Raw genomic sequence first — 19,778 nt, forward strand, 5'->3', positions numbered from 1 at the left:
AATGTATACGTCAGTTCCGTCTTTTACTCTCTCTTTTCCCATGAATAGAATAGAATAGAATAGAATAGAATAGAATAGAATAGAATAGAATAGAATAGAATAGAATAGGATTAAATTCTGACTTACAGAAATTCTACTCTCATTCCCTCAACTTCATAACTTGCATTCTCTAAATTGAATGTATTTTACATTACCTCAACTTTCAGGGTCCTCTAGTTCTTTCTAGGTGCTATGCTGAGGCTCTTTTGCAGTGATTAGATCTTTGGGCTTAATTTTACTTCTTTGTCTCATCTTGTCTGACCTTTGGTACTATGGTTCTTGAGAACACCACATAAAATTGGTTTCAAGATGGGTCTTTGGGAATTCCTTGTATCCTCCAACTATCCATCTACTTCAGAAAACAAAATCAGCTCCCAATTAGCAGTTTTCTTACCGAGTTACAGTGTGGCACAAGCTCCCATCTTCTTCACTTTAACCAAGGACTTCTCTGAAGCACTATATGTTTTTTTAGCCCTGCTTAGAGAATGCAAGAAGATCAGGGAAAGACTTTATGTTAGAATTATCTCAGGTAAACTCACATCACATTTTGTTTCTTTTCTTTACCTTGATTTCTGTAATCACTCTCATTCTCTCCTTTTTTTCCTGAAACTTTTCAGATTACCAAGGGCAGCTGCAGACATCTGTTGCCGCTCGGGTCAGTTAGATACATTTATTTCTATCCTGGCTAGTTGACTGTGCCATTTTTTCCACTAATCCGGATTATTTTGTCTCTCTGTACGCTGGTTTCAGCATATTGAGTCCTTTGAGTTTTCTTCCCACCTCAGATGTGGTGATTTCCATTCCCAATCACTCAAGAGCCATCCAGCATTTATCTTTAGTCTAGACATTCTTACTGAAAAAAATACACAATCCATTAATTTAATTTTGAGAATTATCCTGAATTTCTGTTAATCTCAACACCATCCTTACTGCATAGCAAACCCACGTCTTTTTTTCTGCATTTTTTTTTTAATTCTTCTGGTTAAAGAACTTCTGTTGTTTATTTTAATATCTTTTGCAAGGTCTAGCTCAGCTTGACTTTTGGCAAATCTCACCTTACCCCTATGTTTGCTGACCTCTAAAATTCAGCTTCTTTTGCAGATTCATCCCTTTTTCCATTCTTATCCCTGGCAGACCCTATGAATTGAGCCAGTTCACCCTGGACCCTTCAAGTTTTTCCTCTCTAATTTGTAATGTGAGGCCCGCATCAGTTTTCCACCTCTGGTGTGCGGAACTTTCAAATATCCTGCAAGTACGAATCAGCAAAAGCTTTGCTGGAGCTGATTTCTCTGATCAGAGCCTTTAATAATCAAAGATCCCTCTTTCAAATAAAAGCAAGCAAGAAAGCAGACCCAAAATCCATAAACACTGGAATTTTTATTTCCTCTCCTTCTTTGGGTCAGCTTGCAGTGACTGAACTTCTATTCTGATTCTCAGTTTTCTCTTCCAAAAGATGGTCTCTAAGTGCCAAAAAAAAAAAAAAAAAAAAAAAAAAGGCTTGAAATGTATTTACTTTTGTGGTTTTCTGGTAGAGATATCTACTGGTAATCACATTGCAGGGTAACAAGATCTTGCCATTACCAGTAGTGTTTGACCTCCCATGTGTATCTGGCAGTTATGGTCTCACATGTTGAAATAATTCCTTGTGGTATTACATTTTCTAATAATATTTCAGATCTTCATTCAAACCATAAAATGTGAATGATTTTCTGAGAATTAGAAGATATGGCACTACTTTAAGCTTGACCCAATTGCCATTATGATAGATAACATGGTATACCTTGAACAATGAACCAAGGTACTACAAGGGAATGAACTAAAGTGTTATAAAATGAATAAAATAAAGCTATTTCTGACTCAGGAGCTCACCAACAAACTCTAATAATTCCAGCACTGAACCTGGAAAGACCTTTTATGATATGTCTGTTTATATCTATTGTAACTCGGATCCTTATGCTTAGAGAATAAATACAATTACTCTCTGAATCTCTCATGCACACAGATACAGCAAGACCGAGCTGTGCAATTATTGACTTCAGAGGTGTTATCCACTTGAATGAAAGGCTGTCCCATCTGCCTAAAGGCAGAAATAACTTCCTTACTTGAAGGAAACTTCTGTTACATTTTTTAAGGATTTAATCCCTATAAGAAAGTAAAGAAATGAAAGTTACTCATTACTTGAGTTTCCTGAAAAAATTATTCCAAATGATTATGTAACCAAAAATTAAAGGCTTCAGTTCACTGAGTTTCCCCAAAATGTGTCTGCTTTGCTTGCCTTAATTTTTGATTAGAAGTCTGAAAGGTTTCTACAATATTTCCAAAGAAAACAGAAATATGTGGGCTTTCTTAGTCACTTTTCAATTTTTGCACTTCAATCTTTGCACAGTTTTGCTTTTGTGGCAAAAGTTTGTAAATGTATGAGTAATTTTTAGGAAAACAAACATGTCCTTGGGATAATAATGTGTCCTTGTCCAAATTCCGTACTGAAACAAGCTTAATTTTTCTTTCTCAGTGATGCTCACACGATGTTAAACGAAACTTAGAGGAACATTTAACTGCTGTCCTACAGAAACACCAAACTGCAAATGAAACCTAGCAGCTGAAACTCCCATTGAGATACATGAGAGCTGAAGTTGCACAATCATGACTTAATCCTATGCTACTATTTGTTTTACGCTTGCAAAATCTGAGCAAGTACCCAGAGATCACATTTATTCAGCATCTCTGCCACAGAATGTTGTGGGGACCAAAAGAGTGCACTCAGGAAAGGATTATACAAATTAACGGTGGATAAGTTCACTGGTGGCTACCAAACATGGGAGTCTGGATGCAATATTTGGTTTACTTAGTTCCTAAGCTGCTGGAAGATGGAAGGACAAACCAAGGAAAGGATCATTCTGTTCTTGTCCTTGTATTTAACCTCTTTTCTCTAACCAGTAACTGTTTGATACTAATAGAACATTATTATTATTTTATTATTATTATCATAATCGTCAGTATTATCATAAGAATCACCATTATCATCACTGTTATTACAAATGATCCACATTTAATTTCAAACTAGGAGTAACTGCATCCTACTGCATCTTCAGAAGTATTTGTATTTTCTCATGCCTCTTGAAAGTTTGAAGTCTTGATATCAAGACTAGGTTTTTCAACCTTTCTTTTATCAGAAGAAAAGATATTCACAATAGCACACTAGATAGCCTCATAATCCCATGTGATTTCTAATATCTGTTACTGTGTCTCCAACAGAAATACATCATGCATCATTACTCAGTCATGGAAATGTTTAGATGGAAGCCCTTCCTGATTTTGATGTCATTCATACATTCTTGGAAGTTACTGATCCTGATCCCACAGCTGTCATTTACGTCATTCCTTCACTAATCTTACTTCCACTAATAGGTGTTCTGGGATGAATTTCTCATTGTCCAACTGGGACAGCCACGTCACCACCACACTTCGCTTTGAACCTCAGTTGCTTTGTTCTAAACATTAATATGTGGTGGGATTGGTTATGATTGCGAAAAGTCTCATCTTTTAAAAAAAGTACTCCTTAACTTGATTTTGAGAAATTTAAAGTTGGCCGCACATGCAGCACTGGTGTCTTGCTTTTCTTTGTAAACCAGAAGTGAGTGTTGAAGAAGAATCAAATTCACCAAGGCACAACTAAAATGATGTTTAGGGGGGAAATATCTTATTTCTTTTTCACTGCGGGGAGTGAGTCCTTTAAACTAAATTTCTACAGAAATGTTGAGTAAAATATTTCTGAAGCATAAAACATTTTTAACTGTTCATTTGTGTCTTAAAAGTACTTCCATCCATGTGGGGTTTTTCTTCTGTAACTAGTTAGAAAGTCTATTGATCCCTGGACTACATTTCACTCTATTGCAACTCTGTCAACTAAACAGTAGAGATATGATCCAAACCCACTGGAACTGTGCAACATCAATGCAAAACCAGTGGTAGATATCAACTCACTTGGTAGTTTGACTATTCAAACTGGATTAGAAAAGAAAACGAAAAGGAAATGTAGTTATCAACCAGCCCACATGATCCTATATTGCACTACTTTCATTCTTCCTCCTCAAATATATAAATGTTTGCAGCACTTTACTCAGATTATTAAAACTGCTTTTAGAATGTATAACGAGCAAGTTGGTTTCTGGTTTACCAGATACAAACAGAGCAGAAAGAAACCCTTTCTTTTTTGACTGACTAACCTCCAGCCAGACAAAACTGGATTGGTGGCCACAAAATACCATTATAATCAAATCAGATATAAACAAAGATTTTTTATTTGCAATATACCACTGGTAATTTTTTTGCCCACCATCAGGAGAAAGTTAACAGCAAATATATAGTATGTCTTGAAATGCGGTTTTGTATTGGCTCACGGAATATCTGTGAGCAGTTTGCAATGCCCTTAAAACTATTTGTTCTCCTGCTTTGTTTGATGACAATCTCTATGGATATTTGATTTCATCAGACCCGAAGTTTGTTCAGAAATGTTGGAATTAGAACTTCGTTGCTCACTTTTGACTGGCAACATAGTATTTTTCACTGAAAGTGTATAACAAGGATATTTGAAGCTGCAAATTTAAGGTTTGGTTCAATTCATATCTTACTTATCATTCTTACAAAGCAACGTGCTTAAGGATTTATTTAGATGCTGGAATGTGTTGATTAACAGGAGATTGACTTAAGAATATGCTTGAAGTTCAGTGTGTAAGTAAATACTTTGCTGAATAAGCCCACATGATTGCAAAGTGTGATTTCCCCCTCCCCCACTCAGTAAATTCAAATGCATACTCATGAAAATATTTTGCATTAATTTCCCATATGGTATTTGGACAGGCAAGCAGGGAGGCAGCACAGTCTACTGTAGACACAAGTAAATAGTGCACAGAAGGTTTAATGCTCTGGACCCATTCTTCACATGGACAAACCATTTGGGGAATGGGGAGTCCAGCAGGTTTTGGCACCAGGGAGGAGCAGCAGCCCCAGGGGAGCTGCCTAATTACTAATTCCCTGACAGTAAATTTTGAGGAACATTAGCTTGATCCAAAGAAGCAGCATGCAAAGATTTCCATTTACACTAAAATGAAAATATTCAAGAAAACACATTTAAAATAATGGTCATATGCATGAGCATAAACTTAGATAACTTGCTTCTTCTGGCGCAAATTGTGTAGCTAATCATCATATTTCCTAATGCTGTTATGATATCGTTTCCTGCACCATTGCACAGCAGATGTAAAATCCTTCCTTTGCTGAAACAAATCTGTTGGTCAACAGACTCAGTTCAGGCTGGAACTTCATAGCCATGGGCTCATAATTGTCATTCGTATTCAGGTGAGCTTTCTGCTGCCTCCAGGAAGAAGTTTGCCTTAGTAAAAGAATAATTGAGAGCTTCAGGATCAGACCTGGGGCTGCTCCCAAACAACACAGCAAGTCTTTCCCAATGACTTTGTCTGCTGTACTTCCCCGGCATCAGAGTGTGTTTTGAAACCCCTTTGTGGAAATAGAGCAAGAGGAAGAATTTCTTTCCAGAAAATGAAGGAATTTTCTAATCTGTTTGAAGTCTGTTTTGCCCCTGCAACTGGGCAATGGGCATTCACCACTTTCCTTTATTAAGATGGAGACCTTGGTGGGCTGCTGGAAAAAGAAAAAAAAAAAAGATTGGGAAAGGGGTACTGGAGAAGGGAGGGCAAGCACGTGAGAGAACCACATGTTAACATTGCCTGTGTATGAACAGCAAGCTTTCTGGCTTGACATTTATTGAAAAAATAGATCTTACACTGTATCCACCCAACACCTGTTGAGAAACACTGACCCCATTACAGAGGTTGGATTTACACTGGCTCTGTATAACACCCTATAAAGGAGGCCACTGGTGTAAAAGATTAAAGAATGCTGTTAAGTAAGTTGTTTTATTTCTTTTGAGACTGAAAGAAAGCTGCAAAGTGAGAGAAAGCTTTCCTCGGTTATTTACTCTTCATTACTGGGGATCTTGAAGGGCCTTGTATAAACTGCTCTAGTCGGGTCATGACAACACTTTATAAGGTGCAAATGTTGAGGTGGAGCCAGTGCTATACTGCCGGGGAAGCAAATGGAAAGGTCCCTCCCGACTAAATGGAAAGTTAGTGCTAATAAAAGCTCACGACTTTGGCATGGCTTCCCAGGCACAAGGGGCCCATGAACACGAGTTTGCACCGGGTCTGCTGAGCCCCAAGCAAGTGCCCCATGGCTGACAGTGGCGCACACTGCCCTTGGTGAAGGTTCTCCATGTGACCTTCATAAAGTCCTTGTTGGAGCTAAAAATCACATGTTCAGGGGCTGGGGGAAAAATCCCTTATTTTTTACTAGCTGCTGTATAATGAATAGCCCATTTCAAGGAATGTGTGAGTTCCTATTAGGGCTGAGTGAATGCTGCAAAATATTTTCAGTCAACGTGTGTCACAGTTTTCAAACAAATGGCTTTCTGTGTATTCACTCTCTTCTGCTCTCCACCTTTCCCAGTTGTGGGATCTGGTTCTACCTGGGCAAAGGCTCATGTAGTCGGCTTCACCTGCATTCAACAGTGGTGGGATAAACCTGTGTCTGCCTCTCACCCCTTTTTAGTTCAGTGAACTATTGCTCTTGATGTGAACCTCCAGCTTTTGGAGGCCAAGCAGACTGGAATATGAAACAAGGCTTGCAAGGGGTCATGGACATTGAGTAGTCTCATCCAAGTAGGGCAATGGAGTGTTGACCTTGACCTATCCATAGACTTTTGGGGCTTGAACAGATTGCATTGAGGCATCCTGAGACACCCACAATGGGCTTCCAGATTTGATACAGGACCTGTGGGGGACACATATCCTTTGAGAGTAACTGTTTGAACCGGAGAGACCCCTGAGGAAATCCCAAACAGCACTAAACAGCTACATGTAAGCTGATAACTTGAGCCCTTTAGTCACTCTCTGTCCAAAGGCTGGCTGGAAGTGTGGAGACTCAGAAAATCCCCAGCCGAAGAAGAAAAACTAAAAAGAGATGTGTCCACTGCTGGAAAGAGGAAAATGCAAAGGAGACACAGAGGGAGGAGGTGTTTGCCTTCATCAGCTAAGATGAAGATTCCTCAGAGGGATGAGGACCCTGCTAGGAGACTCTTTCACTCAGTCATCATCCAGCAGAAACCTGCAGCTCTTCTTCACTGCCTCAGAATAAGCCCTTTGCTTTGGAGAAGGCACAACACAAAGCTTGAATTCTGTCTTCTATTTGCCGTGTGTCTGTAAAAAATTGAACCACAGCTATGAAGAGCTCCGGAGAAGTGGGGAAAGCAGCTCAGAAGCTTCCAGAGGTTTCTCTGCTGGCTTCGAGATGTCTTGCATTTGATATGTGACACATTGCATCGAAAGGGATACTTTAGGCACTGAATTCCTGTCATCACCAAGTGCTGTCTCTGGGTATGGGCACGGATGAATGGACTCTGGGCAGCAGATGTCAGGGTACGAGAAAGTCTCCCTTTATTCAGCAGGCCTTTGAGGAAACCTCCTTTCTCATCCCACCCTTTCCACAGCTCTGTTTGGACACAAACACAATTTTTGTGTAGGAATAATTTCTTCATAGCCAAGAGATATACTCTCAATGAGATGTTCTTTTGAAAAAAACAACAACAAAAAAGGTTTTTTAGGCCTTCCGGGCTGGGAATAGACCCTTATTTCCCACGTAGATATATAAGGCTGGCGTGTACTCTGCATTTGCAATAGACAGAGCAGCTGCCTGGAACTTGCAGAGTTGGGGTCCTCGTGTATTAGAGCTAAGCCCTGCAGGCGCAATTAATAGACTTTGGAAACGAACCAAGGCCTGGCGATCCCCAGGCTTGTTTTAAGTGAAGGAAGGTGGCTGTTGGAGAAGAATTAGACCTGCCAGGGTCTTAATGCAGCTGGGACACACAGCGAGAGCCTGAAAAGCCAAAAGTCTGGAACCTGTGCTCCGATGGCTGCCAAGCCAAGAAGTCCCATTGCTGGGACAATAAACAAACAGGAACGGTCTGTGCAGATGAATGCCTTGTCTTTCAGTTTGCATGGACTGTAAAATCCATATGCTTCGAAAGTCACAAGCCCCAGCATTTAGCTCTGAGGTCTTTAATGAGAAGGATAAACAGAAAGCAGTTTCACGAAGTAGGAAAAGGGTGGGATTTATATTAAAAAAAAAAAAAAATCCAACAGTGCTTTTCAAACACTTAAGGGCTCATTAAGTTAAAAAGTCTTTCCATTACTAATTTCATTTAATTACCATCTTAAACAAATAAAGACCTTGGTTACCAGGATCAAAGGCTGGTGCTTCAAACTAAGGCAAATTCTCTTGAAGTCACAGATTTGGAAAAACGCCTAAACACACAGTGCGGAGCTGGTGATGCAGAAGGCCAGGGAAGGTGAGCATCATGAGAGCTGATGGGGAAGACAGACCTGTCCCCACACCCGCCCTTCACCTGGAACATGGGCATGGTCCCCTGTTGTTTCCACCATCCAGATCCAGAAGAAATCATGGGGCTATTTGCCAACTGCTGGTCACCTGGGTGTTACTGTTCTCATCCTTCTCATTAAGCCTCTGCATTTTGGCTACAGCAAAGCCCAAGGTCAGAGTAAAATGTACTTGGTTGCTGATGAATGATGACTAATTTGGGGTGAAAAGTCCTGCGAATAAGTTTTCTACCCAAGAACCTGAATTCTCCACTCTGGCACTACTTCTTTTAGAAGAAGTCCATTCAAAAAACAGATTTCAGGATGAATCAACAGAGCAAGAGGAAACTGGCATGCTGGCTGAATATTTAATTGTTGCATCTGTGCATGCAGTAAAAGACTAGGAGGGGGAGGCAAGGAGGGTGGAAAAGAAATATTCTGAGATGACTGGGAAATGCACAAGTTTTTATTTATCAACTCTGTTTACTTTAAAATATATCCAACTGGAATGCTAGGTGCAGACATAAAAATTGAAATAGAAAACATCCTGGGCCAGGCTCTTAGAGGATGCAAATTGGCATGGGATTTCCATGGCTTCCAGCAAAGCCTTCTGCATTCACACCAGCTGCTCTCAGTTGCTCTCAGTTAAATAAAGTCAGCTCCAGCATTGTAGTTGATCTTGCAAGGAGAGAGAAGGAGGGAGGAAGAGATGAGGTCTCTGAGGTATGTGCAAGCTGAACCATAGGGGATGGCTGAATGAGACCAGAAATGAAGGGGAAGCCAACATGGGTCAAGGAGCGCAGGTGTGCTCCAGATACGAGCAGTGTCTTGACTCACTGCTGCTCCTGTGTGGTCCAAAGGTGTTGTCCCACCGAGGGCTCATTGCAGTAAACCAAGCCCTTGCCTCCTGGACTTGCCAGGGACTCAAGGGAAGAAAGTTCAAGTGAGGTCAGCAGAAAGAGTACAATCATTGAGTGGTAACAATGCGTACAAATTACCAAGAGACCACGAAATTCAGCTTCAGTCTGTTAAAAATGCTGGAAATACAGACAAAAAAAGAGTGCAGTTAAGCTTAATGTGCCCATAAGGTGATTTTGAGGCCTTTCTTAAAGTCTGCATGATACTTGTTACACATTATTTATGTGGTATTAATAGGAATAATCCCATGTTTCCTTACTGCATGGATGAATCCCTTGCTGAAGCATCAGAAAGGCTGGACCGGGATGCGATGGGAGTTCTGCAGGGCATCAAAAGCGCCTACAAATTTGTAGCAGCCCTGGCAGACTTGAGTGACTACAAATGACCAGATCTGCAACTGGAAACATCTATTCCCTCTCCTCAAACAGGCAGGAGTTTCCGTGGAGACTGGAAGTGCAGAAAGTACATTTTCTGCAGAATCTTTGACTGCAAATCATGGTTTCTTTCCACCTGGGCATTCCCATCAATTTATAAATACTTCGCTTTTTTCCTAGCAAGGACTTCACTCTCGCTGTGGTGTGCTGGAGAGCTTTTTCATGGGGAACATATGGACCTTTCTGGATTTTGCACTCTTACATTGGTGCTAGTGGGTGTGAAGAACTGAGACAGACACCCAACTAGTCCTTTACCAACTGAAACCCCCCTAGTTTATAGGGAGGGAAAGCAAACAGAACCATTCAAAACTGAACAAAATATGTGACAACTAAAATATTTACTTTGCAGGAAAAAAAGCTCAAATGAGGTTACGGCCAATGAACATTTGATCAGTTTTTCCTGCTTGATGCACCTTTATTAGCTGCAGATAAGAGTCAGCCGACCGCGCTTGCAATAATACCATCACAGAAAAATGCCCCGGTGAACCCTCTCTGAGATAACATCTCCAATAATCTTTCCGGTGTTAAATAAACAGCCAGAAAGGAAAACAAGAATGGATCCAAATATTCATTTCTTACTAGCAGTTGTGTTTTTGGGAGTGGAATGGTTCTGGATGGAGGATCCTACATATGGCTTAGTTAATGGATCGTGATATGAGTGAAAACCTTCCTAAAAAGGAATTTAAAATTGAAGGCTCAAAGAAGAGCCTTTCTTGTCATAATTTATGGGCTGAATGCTTGCTTAAGTAATGCAAATAATCCCTAGCAGACATGACTGCCATTGACATCCATGGGAGCAGGCACTGCAACAAGGGGAGCTGGGTTGGGGCTGCTGAGAAAGATTAGAGAAATGTGATGGCATGTGGTAGTGTCTTTAAGGAAACTATTAGCTGAGGAAGCAAGTCACATTTCTCTAATTTTATTAGTATTGGCCAGATCTGGGAGTTCTCACCTAGACTTTAATTGGCCAAAATTTCTCTTGAAGTCAGTTGGAATTTGCCACAGTTAGGGACTCTGTAACAGCTGAAAAACGTCTTCAGGACTAAAATGCACTGCCCTTTCTTGTACCAGATGCTCTGATTAAGTGTCAAACAGTCCCCATAAAGCAGTCTATAGACAAAGTGTATGGGCTTGAAGCTGTAGAACTACTGTGGCTGACTCTGAACAATATTTTCCCTCGCATCTGAACACTATTAAATAGAGAGAAAAAAGAAGACAGAACCATACTTGAAAATGTGAAACAGAAGCAAAAAGTGAGACAGAGACGTCTCTGGATCTGCCAATACCATTAAGAAGACATATTTTACTGTTTCATCTCCATTTCTACTGTTTTCCGTAAAACAACACATTAACTTACTCTGATCTTCAGGGGTGAAGGTAGAGAAATAACCTCCACAAAAATTAACCACTGGAGGAGCAAGGACAATAATACTCACTTTCTCGTTTGTTTGTTTGCTTGTTTTTTAATGGGCTTTCAGATATTTAATCTCTTGGATGAAAAACTAACTTCTCCAAAGGAGAAGGGTCAGAAAGCACAGAGGAACTAAGCTGTGTCCATGATCATTCATGTACTGAAGGTAACTTGTCTGCAGATGAGGTACAGATTGCTTCTTCTTAGGCACATGAGGTCCATGATATACTCAGTCCCTTCAAGGATCCCCTCTGAGCTGGATCTGATTCAAGATTTTATACATTTAGAATGGATGCAAAACTCCTCAGCCATTTCTCTAAGCAAGATGTTGAAGTGAAGACTGTTATACATTTGTGAACGAAGGCTCTGAAAGAAAATTGTGAGGATAAATAGCAATTCAAAAGCGAAGAAAACTAATAATGAAATGTCTACCAAAGAGAAATCTTGATAAAGCCCACTGAAAAGATTGAATGAAAATTATCAAGCTTTTCATCTTTCCTCACCAGAATTGGCTGCAATTTGGTGTCCCTGCAGAAGCCACTTATATCTGAGATTTGTTGGCCATGGAAAATGATCAACAATGAATCCAAATTAACAAAATTTGGAAGGAAAATTCTATGGATACATTTGGGACTTGTGATGGACTTTTTGAAGACCTTTAAAATAATGATGAGCACAGTTTCAACTCCATTGAGTTATGCTACTTATACCACTTTAATGCTTGACCTAAACAGCTGTTTTATAGCTTATATTTCAGTGTGTTTTATCCAATTTCTATTTCTTCTTCATTTCCCCATAGATTTTTGTTACAAAAACATCAGTGCATGTGTTTTGATTTAAACAGCTGAAATGTTGGTTAACATCGGTTATTTAAAATTATTGAGGCTTGTTTAAATACGTGGAATACGTTTTCTATGGAAAACTGTAGGAAATTAAGAAAATATTCTTACTTTGGACTCTCTAAGCTTACATATATAAAGATCTGGGTGGTGGTCATGTATGAGTGTGTAGGCACATACACGTATATACATATTTGTACACATGTATTTCTGTGTGTGTGTGAATGGAGAAGAACCTTGAACATATTGGGAATTTCCAAGCAGCAGAAGTGATAGGCCATTTTCCTTAAGACATTTACTGGGATCTTTTTTTGGGCTAAGGTGTGAAAATTGGCAGCTCGTTGCATTTTCTGACAAACTGCTGAAGATTGGCTAATTAGAAATCAAGTCTGACTCCAAGTCAAACAAGCTGAGGCCACTAAGTCTTCATACGATGTTTGTCTGAAACATTTCAGTGAGCGCTAATATTTTCAGAAAGAACAATATTGTTAACCCATGTTCACAAGTGCAATACAGCGCTTGTTATAAAGCAAAACTGGTATAAAATTTACTTTATGTGAGTGATCCGTCTTCACGGTCCTTCCAGTCAGGAAGTAGAGCCCAAACCATAAGATTTGTTTGTTATTTATGTAAGTGATAACACTGATTTAAGTGTAGAAGTTGGCTTTTTAGCAAGGGTTTGATGGTTTATTCGGTTTTCCAGCTAGGGTGATTAAAATCAAAGGATTTCCCAAAGGTCACAAAATTCGGTGATGCACCAGCCCCTGTAGAAGCCCCTCATCCTCCACCCCTTGTCGTTCAGCCGGCTCCTCTGTGCTCTAACAAGCACCACACCGGGGAGGCTGAGGACAGAATTTTGGCCCCATTTCCTCAACCTTATTAATTTCAAAGCGCTCTTCTACTAAATACACACTGCAGGCCTCACGAATCCACATTCTGGCCCCAGAGACCCGGTAGACAGTGAAATAATTTTCCCCAAAGACACGGTGGAAGCTTCATAACTCAAATCACACAGAATTGGGTCTGACAAAGCACGGGCAAACACACTAGTGTGAACACAGTTGCTTTGGCAGAAGGAGCCAGAGTGGAGCACTCAACATCGATTGTGCTCTCAGGCACCATTACTCACCCTGTGGTCTGCAAACCACTGGTGGTCCATGGGGCATCAGAACATGGCCCAAGAGATTATAGCAATTTCTTTGTTGTGTTTTTAATAGAAAGGCACGTTCTGAAACAAAAATAAATGAAAGGGGAGGGAAATGTAAGCCCAAAGCACTTAAAACTTAGCCTCGTTTTTATTTGGTTGTAAAGGAAAGCCCCCACAGAAGCACCACACAAGATGGTCCTTGGATTTTACATCCCGCAAAAGTGAGGTTGTCCGTGGACTTAGGCATGCTGAAAAGCACTGAGGCAGCAGATGAAGATGAAGGCCAGAATGAGAGAAGCCTTCTGCTCTTGTTCTGCTCTGGGGCATTGATAATGATACCAAGCTTTCCAAATTATTCAGCTTGTACCATTTCTGATTTGTCTCATACCAAGGTGCTGGGTATGATATGATGTCTGCTTTGGAAGTCAAGTGTTCTGCTGTCTTTCCACCACAGCTGCTTTTTCTCGGCTTGTCATTTATATGACTTCTTGTGACTCTGTTTGCTTTTAGTAAAATCAGGTTCATTTTAGTGAGGGTCATACCCTTCTGCCATTTTGAGGACTGTCTAAATGGTGCAAAACATCTGAAAACACCTGAGATGCTGTCAGAAGGTCTCTTCCAATTGTGCTACCTGGATCTCTGATCCATCACAGCCCTGTAATATTATGAACAATGTTGGCTGAGAGGTTTGTGATGAAACTCTGGATCTGGTGGGCAAGGGATGGGTAGTATGACAAGTGAGATCATTGTGAAAAGGAGGTTTGACAACTGGCACTGCCAGTGCACTTTTCCACAAAAAAAAAAAAAAAAAAAATTCATTAATTATGAAGCTGGACTAACAATCACAATACAGAGGTGACTATCCTTCAGTATTTTAAGGCTTTGGGAGAAAGCAAAGAGGGCAATTCTTTGTCTCTGAAATCAGCTATTTTTGTTCAAACCACATTGAGACTGAACACACATAGAAACATCCATTTTTTTTCCACTGTGAACAGTTAGACAGAATAATGCCAAAACAATGGGAGAATCTCCCATGAGAACTGTAGGATTCCTTAGGTTTTGTGCTTCAATATGATATTAAAATGGTATTAAGGTGTCTGTGATTTCATGGCCACTATGGAGCCATGCTGAGGTAGCCTCAGAGGCGATTTGCATTCCCAAGACATGTGGTCTGTACCACGCAGGCTTAAGAATGTTCTTTGTGGTGCAAATGTTAGATTTAAGCCTGTTTTACTTATTCTGACCATTTAAACCACTGTCTCTTTTTGAACACGGCCATTTTTTATAGATTGTGGAGATCATTATTTGTACAGTTAACTGCTTGCTCTTTCATTTTTAACTGTTTTTCTTATATACATATGAAGTACTTTGGATCCAGCAGAGTTCATAGAGTACAAAGGCTTGTGCTGGAAAAAAATATTTGCATTTCGCTAGTATTCAAGAGAAAGGTCAATAAAATAAAGCAAGATGAGAAATCATGGGGTGAAATGCTGGCCCCACCGTAGTCAATGGGAGTTTTGCCATTACTTTAATGGGGGCCAGAATTTTGCCTGTGTTGCCTCAGATATGGAGAATGACTCCTTTTTGTCCACACATTTCAAGCCTTAGGAGGCAAATGGAACAGAAATAAATCAATATCCCACCAGAAATGCAGATTTCACCTTGTTCTTTATGTTCCTGAATCCATAAAACATAAATTCTGGGCAAACTTTGAACTCTGTTATTTTTGTTATTCCTTCAAATTTCAGGAAAACTGACTATTACAGCGGTTGCCTGGATGGGCTCTATAGGTGGAACAACCTGAATGACAGAAATGCACAACATTCTTATAAGATGAAAGCATCCTTCATATAGATCCAGGACCGGACAGGCTGTCTGCTCCACATAGTAACAAAGACTGAAACCATATTGGCGTGGTGCCTGATACAACACTAAATGCTTCCCCATGGCTTTCTACTCCCAGGGAGAAAGAGCAAAGAAATCAGCGGGGAGACCAGTGGAAGTCATGGTTTGACAACATCAAAGAGCAGCTTGGATCCTGTCCTTATAGAGAGAAAAATGTTGCCAGGATCCCATGAGTTGGCTGACTAATAAGTGAAGTTCTGCCAATGCTCTGATTCAGGACAACTTGGGGTGACCCAGTGAGTGCTGGTCATTGCTGGTGGAAGAAGTTAATAGACAAAAGCAAGGAGATAAAGAAAAATATCCAAGCAAATATGGGAACTGGGAACACATAGGAGCACAGAGGGAGTTGCCTCTTGAATCAGAAACGTCTGTGTTAGTAGTAAGGTCAACAGTGGCTTCTGAGAAGGCATTTACAGCTTTTGTTGTCGCTTCCACCCTCTGATAGAGACACTTTGGTGTGTGGTGCTATTTGTCTTGTCCACACTGGTCAGGATAATGGACAACACTGCGGGGGGAAGGAATAAAATACATAATTTAAAAGCCAAGATGGCCAGATGTACATTTGCACTGGGATCTCACATTTTGCATGTGGCTCAGCCCCTGCTTGTTATTATAAATGACCTTGTGCTCCTTCATGAAGACCAAGTCTCCAGTGAGGGCTGAGTGACTAGATTTGCTCATTTGTGTGAAAGTAACCACAGCATGCGGCAGTCCAAGGCACATTGTGACAGACAAGAAAAGGCTTAGTGACTCTTTTTTGGGTGAAGAACTGCTCAGGGTGTATAGAAAATACTTCCTGCTTCTCCTGAAGTTGAAAAATCCATAAAATGAATGAGAAGTATTGTAATCTTGAAGTTCATTTTCCAAAATGAGACATTCAGAGGAATGTGATAAGAGGGGTAGCTCCCCGTTTGCTGCAAGTCATTTCTATTTCTGCTATATGCCAATACGCTCTGTCCCTGCAGCTCCTGAATTTCAGCTCATGCTTAACAATAGTGCAAGACCTTGTTTTCCCAAAGAGGATCCCAAAGCAGTATTAAAGTAAACATCTAAGAAAAAGGAATTATTTTGGCCATAGCTACACCTGTGACAGCTGGGTCTTGTCTTTAGCTGGACCATTGCGTGACCAAAGCAATGGGGAAGGAGAGCTGCTCCCAGCCTGCTTTTATTTTCGGCAAATCACTTTCCTGTATTTCCATACCTCTGATTTTTACTTTAGCTGTTTAAATTGTCAGCTCTTCAGAGAGGTTTTGTACGGCACCTTTTGCAACAAGACCCCAATCTCTTCTAAGGCCTCTGAACACCACAGTAATGTAAATAATAAGACAGCATTTATCAAAGCATACAAAGGAAACTCTCTGTGCTTTGATTTAAAACATGTAAAATGAGTCTTGGAAAACATTCCTACAAAGGAGTGGAGGATTAATTAACACTTACCCAGCCCATTGCAGCCACAGGTGGTCCTGGAAGCCCCCAGCACTCCCTGACCTGTCACCAGCATTAGGTACAGACAGGCACTGGATCTTACAGAGCATCACGGACCTATGGGTATCTCCTTGCTTTAACTGCATTTTCTTTTCTGCACAGAGAACTCAAAATAAAATAAAGGGGCAGAAGATTATGCCATATTTAAAGAGATGAGGAAGGAATAGTTTAGAATCCTTAAGCTCGGGGTGCTTATTGCGGGGACATCGGGAGCCCTCGCAGCTGCTGAGAGCCGAGTCCCCAAATGCCATTCGGCCTGAGTTCATCAGTCTTGCTCACTGAAAGACTCAAAGTTGGAGTTTATCATCTGAGCTGGTTCAAATTGCAGAGCACAAGAAGGGAGAGTAGTTTTCCATCTTTTAAGCCAGGACAATTCGTTTGCTTTTTATTTTTTTTTAATTGTAAAAAATGTTTTATATCCATCAAGCTACTCTTCAGAGTTACAGAGCTGCAATAAATTCTAATCTGTTTGGACTCAGTTTCTGATTAATTTTTTTGCCAAGCACCCTAATAAAAAATGATTAATTTAAAGCTACGCGGAGAAAATATATATAGAATTTTACAGCAGACATTTATTTAGCTGGACTACGCTTTTTTTTTTTCATATGTATGTTTGAATCATTATAATAGCAATAAAAAGAACTAGTAATTACATTCCCTGTAAAAAGTCATTAGACAGGAATGGAAATTTATAAAACCCTGCAATTAATGGTAGATGAGTATATATACACACACATATGTGTACTTGAAAAAATAGAATAATATCAATATAGAGGATAATTATGGGATGTGGACAGGAAAGGAGGCTACTCTGAGGTTTAAATGAGTTATCCTCTAGGTCTGTGGGATTCTAGCAGTCTTGAGGAGCCTTATACATTCCTTAAAAACGAAATGCATGCTGTGCCACCAGCAAGCACATCTCTGCAGCGGATTCCTGGGCAGGGAGAGATGTGAGGTGTATGGAGTTGAAAGAAGGGCACTGGGGCGTATGCCACCCTCCAAAGCTTGCTGGATGGGAATGCCCATGTCCACAGAGGATCCCAAGGGCTGGACAGACAGATTAAAACTAGGAGGGACTGCACCATTTCTGTAGCCAGCCATAAAAGCAACCTGCCCTAATTTCTGAAATAAACTTTGTATAAGGTTATGAATGTCAGGGCTTGACATTTATTGCCCACAGTCCCAATCACTGTTTCAAATCAGGGACAGCAAATAAATGCTCTTGGCTTGAAAGAATCAGTTGTCGGCAGAGATCACAGTATTTTTCCCTGTGAGTATCTATGAAACTCAGTGTGACAACCACTGCCTGGACAGGCAGATTTCATCATCCTCGGGATGATCTGGGAGCAAACACAGGCTGATGGACGCTTTTTTAGCTCAAGGGAAATTAAACTCTGCCGACCTCGTAGGACCCCTCCACAATTTTGCACGGGTACAATGCTGCAGCGGGATCTTGCTGAGCGTCCATCCCTGCCTTGCCGATGTCATCGGTGTCATCTCTGCTCAACTACTCAGTTTCCACCTCTCCAGAGAAATACGCTCAGGAAAGACAGGGAGATGTATTTCAAGGAGTGAAACTGTGGAAAGAGATGGGATCCCATCACCTGGGAGCAAAGCAGGGAGATCTCTGGGTTACACCTTATGTGGGTGGTCCAGACCAGTCTTAATGAATACACAGGAAGCAAAAAAGCAAGGGGAGAAAATCAACCCTCTTTCACTCAGCCATCACAGTACAAAAGGCTTATTCTTAAACTTTTGCTTTAAAAGCATTGTCAGTCCTTGAGGTCAATTACTGAATTTTAAAAGGAGCAGCAAAAGCTCCAAAGTTGAACATGGTGGTTCATTTACATGTTCAATTCAACGAAAAATTTTTAAAAAAATCAAACTTCAAGAAAAATAATCTCAAACAAGTAAGATTTCTTGCCAAATTCATTCAAAGGACTTTTGCCCTCCTATCAGCTGCTCTTGTATCCAAGGACAATGTTCTTTTCCCCTTTTTGGAAAATCTTTGGACTGACATTTGTTTATAATGTCTTATTAGAATTTACTAAAATATTTTCAGCATAAGACCCATGGCATCAACTCATCTTTCCTCACTAAACCAACAAGCACGCATTAAGGCACAACGCATTGGGCTTCCTGTTTACTTCCACAGATGGCAAATTAATGCATCCTCATTCCTCCGATGTATTAATCTCACCTTTTCCCACATAATCCGTAAATGAAGCCCAGATGGAAAGAATTAGCTTGAAATCTCTCACTCCTCCTGCTCCCATCCAAAAACTTTGGGAGAGGGGTTTAGGTAGCACTGAATGTACTGCAAAATGCTCTGTGATTGCTTAAGTTCTTAAGTATATTGCTATCTCCCAATAGCAATATAGGTTGATACTGCAGGTATAATATAGCACATGATATATTATGGTTCCTATGCTACTTCTCTGCTTACAAGACCAGAGATATTAAAAAGAAACCATTGAAATTTTGTAAAGCAAGTAGCTAGAAACTAACAGACACTAATCTGAGATGAGCAAATTCAGTGACTTCCAAACAACAGACTTAACAGATTAAACTTCCCCAAGTTCTACAAAACTAGACTTGATGTAGGCTGTAAACTCTGATATTGTTTATATGCTTTCAACAGTGGCCTTGCTGGATTTAAGATTATGTTCTATAGTCCTTATTTTTCAAGGGAAAAAATGATTCATGAGATGCCTATGTTGGCTTTTGTAGACAGCTGCTTTGAAATCTTTGTGTGGCTGTTTATCACAGTGGCTTTGCCAGGTGACATACTATCGAATCAGTATTATCAGCTGTGTTTTAATCACACTGGCATCTCAGGTTGTTTCACAGTGTATATCTATCCGGTAGTTTACAGGACTCAAAGCACAGCCATGAGATGGGTGCTTTCCCTGCACAATTCCAAAGTGGAGGAATTGCCTCCAATGAGTTTGTGCCCTAGGAAAATGGACCAGGAAGAGAGTCATGCCCAGCACTCTCTCCTTCATACTGAATTTCTTGTGCCTATTAGGACACATCTAATCAGGAATTAACAATATTCACCACTTTCCAGGCTTCAGAGGCATTCCTAGACCTCTTGGTACTCTTGCACCACTTGGTTATGTCCAGTTCCAGAGATGTTGTGTTGATCAA

The sequence above is a fragment of the Patagioenas fasciata genome, chromosome 13 (assembly GCF_037038585.1).
Source record: "Patagioenas fasciata isolate bPatFas1 chromosome 13, bPatFas1.hap1, whole genome shotgun sequence".
NCBI classification, from domain to species: domain Eukaryota; kingdom Metazoa; phylum Chordata; class Aves; order Columbiformes; family Columbidae; genus Patagioenas; species Patagioenas fasciata.